This window comes from Epinephelus fuscoguttatus, linkage group LG11 (genome assembly GCF_011397635.1).
Source record: "Epinephelus fuscoguttatus linkage group LG11, E.fuscoguttatus.final_Chr_v1".
NCBI lineage: Eukaryota > Metazoa > Chordata > Actinopteri > Perciformes > Serranidae > Epinephelus > Epinephelus fuscoguttatus.
The window spans coordinates 33,542,260-33,549,215 of record NC_064762.1 but is presented as its reverse complement, the minus strand read 5'-3'; positions in this window follow the sequence as shown (position 1 = coordinate 33,549,215).

Below are 6,956 nucleotides of genomic sequence, written 5' to 3'. Positions count from 1 at the left end.
TGATTAGTCCAGGTATTGCCATCTTGAAGTGCCAGTTCATCTTTCTGGTTTTTGTTTATGGTGTTCCATTTCTCCCAGAACTGGTTGGACTCTAAGGATTCCTCGATTTCACAGAGCTGGTTCTTGGTGTGCTGTTCTTTCTTTGTTTTTAGGGTATATTTGTATTGTTTCAGAACATCATCATACTGAAGGCGTATGTTCTGGTTATCTGGATCTCTGTGTTTTTGATTGGATAATCTTCTTAAAGTTTTTCTCAAGTTTTTGCATTCGATGTCAAACCATTTGTTGTTGTTTATTTGTTTATGTTTTTGTTAGGAGATTTTCAAATTAGATAATAAAGCCAAATGATGAAAAATTGAATTGATTTTGTTCACAGCAAAGTTTACACCAATGTTATTATGAGGAAACATTTCAGACAGAAATAAATGAATTAAACTCTGTATTTGCTGATTTTCCAGCGCCTCCTGGTACTTCCCTACACTGTCTGGTTTCCATCTGAATGAGTGTGTGCAGTTATAAAGCTGACATGGTCGGGGACTGTGTTGTTGGATGGTGCCCTTTTCAGATAGATTGTGATCTTGCTGTGGTCTGAGAGGGTGTGAGGGGCTGACTGTGAAGGCTCTGAGAGACACTGGGTGTAGATCTGTGATGAAGTAGTCTACTGTGCTACTGCCCAGAGCTGAACTATAAGTGTAGCGACCCAGAGAGTCCTCGCAGCCGGCCGTTGACTATGTACAGACCCAGTGCACGACAGAGCTGCAGAAGCTGGATGCCACTTGTATTTGTGACTTTATCAAAGCTCTTTCTGGTTGGGCATTCAGGAGGGGGAGTATATCCTCCAGGTAAATGTTTGTCTCCTGGGTGTTCAGAGTGTCTGCTCTTTCCCTGTTCGAGCATTCAAGTCTCCACAGATCAGAATATTTCCCATGCTTTTATAATGGTTAATGTCTTCCTCAAGGATAGAAAAACATCAGGGTTATAGTATGGGGACTCTGATGGTGGGATGTAGACTGCACACATGTAGACATGTTGCTCAACACAAAGCATCTTTTGTTAATTTTCAGCCAAATATATGATTCTACTTTTTTAATTATTTCTAATGAGTGAATGAGTTCTGATTTATACCATATAATCATGCCTCCTGAGTCTCTTCCCTGTGTGATTGTGGGATTTTTTGTTGATGGGATAATAATCTCATTGTATTTTTGAGGACGACCAGTGGAAACGTCTTCTCTGCACCATGTCTCCTGTAAGACAATGATGTCAGAGTCTTTTAACTCTCTAATAAAGTCAGAGTTTCTGCTTTTAGACCAAAAGCAGAAGTTCTGAGACCTTGAATGTTCCAACATGTTATTGTGAGTGACTTCATCTGTAATTGTGATCTGTTAAAAAAAAAGCATAAGATGAACACTGAAAGAAAGAAAAATCATGTGTATATAAATAAAAGGAGCGAAATAATATATAATTTAACTTATAATATTTGGTTTTAAATTTTTTTATGAATTGTTTTTTTATAAAAAACCAATTAAAAAAAAAAAAAAAAAAAAAAAAAAATCTAAACATCATGTTTAACAGTTAACTATTATTTGATCATTAAGCTCTCTGCTCTTCTAACAATCAATTTAAAAATCTAAACATCATGTTTAACTATTATTTGCTCATTAAGCTCTGGGCTCTTCTACCACGTCCCTATGAGGCAGAGCATAGCAAGTTTAAAATGTGTTGTATGTCCCTGATGTCACCAGAGCAGGGGGAGGCCGATGCTCCGCGCACAGCTGCAGCGTAGCTCCGTCCGATGTTCTGCTGCTCTTGTAGACTCGTCGCTGCTGTGGTGAGGAGGGGGGGTACGGGACCTCCCGGCAGGGGGGTTCTCCGGCTGGGTATTGAGGTCTGTGTTGGATCAGCTGTGGTGTAGGCTGCTCGTTGTGATGGTGGTGATGCGGCGGGTGTCGTGGGCCGCCATTCTCTCTGATGCTCTGGGGTGAGTGTATCGTGGGGTCTGGGTGGTCTGGAGGGTTGAAGAGATCTTGATGGTCTGCGTGGGATCTGCGCCAGCGGTTGTTCCTTGGGGTATCTGTAGGGTTCCTGCTGAGGGCAACGTCTTTCAGGGTCTTGGCAAAGATGGGGACTGCTTCTTTGTGCAAATGGACGTTGTCATAAAGGCAGTCCAGGTCTAGAGTTGGATGTTGAGCCAAGAAGACGTTGGTTTTGAGTGCGCAGTCCCTGGAGAGGCTGAAGTTCACTCTGTCTATGGTGCGGGGGTGGAAGTCTCTCCTCTGCAGCAGTGTGGAGATGACGATCCTGCTGTTGGGGAAAGTGGTGGAGGCCTTCTCGATCACTCTCTTCAGAGAGTCTGCCACTCTGTCCTGTTGGGGCCTTAAGTCGTTGGTGCCTGTATGGATGATGATGTGGCTCGGCTCACCGAGCTCACGCACAGTCAGCATCTCCAGAGCTTTCTTCGTGTTGGGGCACCAGATCTTTTCTGCTCTGTGCCTTGGGAACAGGGTTTTTTCATCCAGGAACTTTCCATTAGAGTCCATGAGGAGGAGGATGTCAGCCCTTCTGCCTGGGAGTGTTTGTTGACTCTGGGCTGTGTCTGGATGTGGGGCTGTTCCTGCTGCTGCGGTAGTTTCAGGTCCAGAGCTGCAGGTTGGGTCTCCAGTGGACATGGGGGGTTGGCTGGTGGTTGGGTCAAGGACTTGCCCGAGGTGTGACTAGAGGTTGAACTTGGTATATGTATAGTGGGGAGCTGGTTGGGAGAGGAAGGTGAGTAGGGGCTACATTCGGCTGCGTTGGAGGTGAGCCCTCGAGGAGAGGACTATGTTGTTCTTCAGCCGGTGTAGTCTGAGTTTGGCTGGACCTGGTCTGGATCTGAGGGGGTCTGTGGACATAAGGGACTGTATAGAGTTCAGTCTTACTTGCTGACTGGACAATGTTCTGTCCTCTCCTTCAGTTCCTCTCTCAATGTGGCCAGCTCAGCTCTACAGTCGTCTCTGTCTTTCTGTAGTTCCTTCACCTCTTCCCTGAGATGATCCAGCTGGTTCCTCTGGTTGGTTGCTTCTTGTTGAATCTCTCTCAGTTGTGAGTTGACATTGTCCAGTTCTCTCTTGAGTGTTGTTACGATGTCATTTTTGGGATGAGAGTTAGGTTGTTGTTGGTCCATCTGCTCCCTGAGCTGGACTAACTCGATCTCCATTTGGGAGAACTGTTCCCTCATGCAGTCCAGGTCCTCAGAGCGCTCTAGGAGAGGAAACTCGCTGTCGGCATCTGTCGGCCGTTTGTCTGGAGCCGGAGGAGAACAGGACGCTTTGACTCCCAGGGTTGTTGTTGTGCCTGTGAGATTCTCTTTCTCCTTCTCAACACTTGGTTTCATAGCAGCAAAATCGTGCTCAAACTGTCCAAGGTATCCTTGTATCATGGCAGTTCCATTTTTGAACAGGTTGATTGTTGTTCTGGTTGAGTATGGATCATTGTCTTCCAATATACTGATTTTCCATCCATTACAAATGCCTGCTCTCTTTACTGTTGAGTAATAAGAGCTGATGACATTCAGCCAGGCATAGGGTTCATCAGTCCAGAAGATTAGATTGCAGGTCCTGCCATCTTTGTAGTGGTCCAGGAACAGGGTTTCTGGTCTGTCTCAGTGTTTTTTGTTTATATTTGTTCCTTGCTGTTTTGCTCTTAACAGCTGGAGGATAATCGATTGTTTCAGAGCAGGTAGACATCTTGACACAGTTGTTGATATTCAAGTATCTGTATGTTTTGCCTTGAAATAGGGAGGCTTCTATTGCTGCTGCTGCTATTGATGGCGTTGCTAGGCAACCACACACAGCCAACTGTTGTTTAGCTAGGATTAGCTTGTTAGCTGTTAGCTTCAATATTTCAGTTGGAGCTTGTTTTATCGATATAATTGACAAAACTCACTGATTTCAGTGTCCAGTAGCTGGCTGATTGCTGTCACTTTCCTTGTCCTCTCCTTCCTCTTCCTTCTTTGTTTGTTTTGCTTTTTTCTTCCTTTGTTTGATGTCTCTCTTTCTCTCTCTCTCTCTCTGAAGTTTTCCTCCAACTGTATTTCCTCTCTTTCTTCCTCTTCCTTTTGCTCTCTTTCTCTCCTCTGATGGATTTTCATCACTCCTTTTACAATTTTCTCATAAATCTTCTGTGTTCATCCAACTTTTCGACAGAAAACAACTGGTTGATTCAGGAGCTATCATGAAGCATGACTGCTCTGCTGCTCTGACATTCTATCTCTCTCTCTCTCTCTCTCTCTCTCTCTCTCTCTCTCTCTCTCTCTCTCTCTCTCTCTCTCTCTCTCTCTCTCTCTCTCTCTCTCTCTCTCTCTCTCTCTCTCTCTCTCTCTCTCTGTGTGTCTCTCTCTCTCTCTCTCTCTCTCTCTCTCTCTCTCTCTCTCTCTCTCTGTGTCTCTCTCTCTCTCTCTCTCTCTCTCTCTCTCTCTCTCTCTCTCTCTCTCTCTCTCTCTCTCTCTCTCTCTCTCTCTCTCTCTCTCTCTCTCTCTCTGTCTCTCTCTCTCTCTCTCTCTCTCTCTCTCTCTCTCTCTCTCTGTGTCTCTCTCTCTCTCTCTCTCTCTCTCTCTCTCTCTCTCTCTCTCTCATGTCTCTCTCTCTCTCTCTCTCTCTCTCTCTCTCTCTCTCTCTCTCTCTCTCTCTCTCTCTCTCTCTCTCTCTCTCTCTCTCTCTCTCTCTCTCTCTCTCTCTGTCTGTCTTTGTCTCTGTCTTTCTCTCTCTCACTGTCTGTCTCGTTCTGTCTCTCTCTCTCTCTCTCTCTGTCTCTCTCTCTCTCTCTCTCTCTCTCTCTCTCTCTCTCTCTCTCTCATGTCTCTCTCTCTCTCTCTCTCTCTCAATTCAATTCAATTCAAATTTGCTTTATTGACATGAAAGTTATAATAACAATATTGTCAAAGCACTTAGAGAATTAATAACATAAAATAAAATAAGTGTAAAAATAGTATAACAACAATAATAGTAATAGTATTAGTAGTAAAAGTAGTAGTAAATAATAGTAATAATAAATAATAACAAGTGATATATAAAATTTAACATTAAACTATATACATGTATGTGTGTCTGAGGGGGTTGAAGTGTTACATTGTTGTGTTTATGTGTGTGTGTGTGTGTGTGTGTGTGTGTGTGTGTGTGTGTGTGTGTGTGTGTGTTCATGTGTGTGTGTGTGTGTGTTCGTGTGTGTGTGTGTGTGTGTGTGTGTGTGTGTGTGTGTGTGTGTGTGTGTGTGTATTAGTTGTGTATCTCAGTGTCCACTGGTCGTTCTCAGCTCGTTACAGCAGCAGATGAATTTTGCTGCAGTCGTTAAACATTTGGGGATTTCTCCCAGTAAATAAGGGAGTTTCTCTGTGTCTGTTTTAAATTCAAATTCGGGCATGTTTGTGTTATATGTGTGAAATATTTGTTTCTTAACGTTTGATATTTTGGACATGAGGTGAGGAAGTGGAGCTCTGTCTCTACCTGTCCTCTGTCACACTGGGAGCAGAGTCTGTCCTCCTCTGGCAGCCAGTTCTGTCTGTGGCGACCTGTTTCTATGGCAAGACTGTGTCCACTGAGTCTGTACATAGCCAACACTTTCCTCACTGAAGCACTTTGGATTGTGCTCAGATAATTTGCTAACGTGTATTCTCTTTTTAGGGCCAGATAACATTGTAATTTACTCTGTGTTTTGGTTGTTTCTTTCCAATATGTAATGTATTTTTCTTTCTGATGGTTTATCATTTGGTTGGGTCTGATTGGGTTGGTGTTTTGGTCTGCAGAGAGCCTCAGGACCAGCCGGCCGAGGGGACTCTTCTCTGGGCAGCTGAGGGCTTTGTGATGGTATGTCTGTGGGTGACTTGACTTCAGGTGGTTGTAAAATTTAATTGATCTCTTTTGTATTTTTAAAATAAGGGGGTATTGGCGAGTTCTGCTCTGCAGGCGTTGTTTGGGGTCTTTCTCTGACCTGTAGGATGTTCTTACAGAACTCAGTGTGGAAACTTTCTATGACTGTTTTGTCCCATTTGTCGAAATTTTGATTTAATTTAGGACCCCAGATTTCACTTCCATACAGGAGAATTGGTTCAATTACAAATTGGAATATTTTTAGCCAGATTCGAATTGGAATGTTTGTTTTTATATTTCTTTTTATGGCGCAGAAAGCTCTTCTGGCTTTGTCTCTCAGATCCTTCACAGCCATGTTGGTGTTTCCTGTGTATGTGATGTTTAGGCCGAGGTATGTGTAGTTTTTGTCTGTTGTAATTTAGTGTTGTCCAAATAGAAATTGTGTGTGTTCATTAGATTTGTGCATTGCTTTTGAAAGATCATTATCTTTGTTTTTGTGGTATTTACAGTCAGGGCCCAGGTCTGACAGAAGTCCTGCAGGATGTTCAGGTGCTGTTGCAAACCCTCTTTAGTGGGTGAGAGCAGCACTAAGTCGTCTGCATATAGGAGACTTTTGACCTCTGTGTCTTTCAGGATGAGGCCAGGTGCTGTGGACCGATCTAATTGGTTTGCTAATTCATTGATATATAAATTAAAGAGGATGGGACTGAGGTTGCATCCTTGTCTGACCCCGGCCCTGGGAGAAGAAGGCTGTTTGTTTGTCTCCAATTTTTATGGCATATCTGCTTTTGTATACATATCTTTGATGAAATCGTATGTTTTCCCCAATTCCACTTTCAAGGAGCCTGTAGAAAAGACCCTCGTGCCAGATGGAGTCAAAGGCCTTTCTGAAATCAACAAAACAGGCGTAGACCTTTCTTTTCTTTACATTTAATTCTTGGTCAATTAAGGTGTGGAGAGTAAATATGTGGTCAGTTGTGCGGGAATTTGGCAAAATCCAATTTGGCATTTATGTAAAACATTATGTTCAGAAAGAAAATTTACTATTCGTTTATTAATGATGTTACAAATTATTTTTCCGAGGTTACTAGTGACACAGATCCCGAGGTAGTT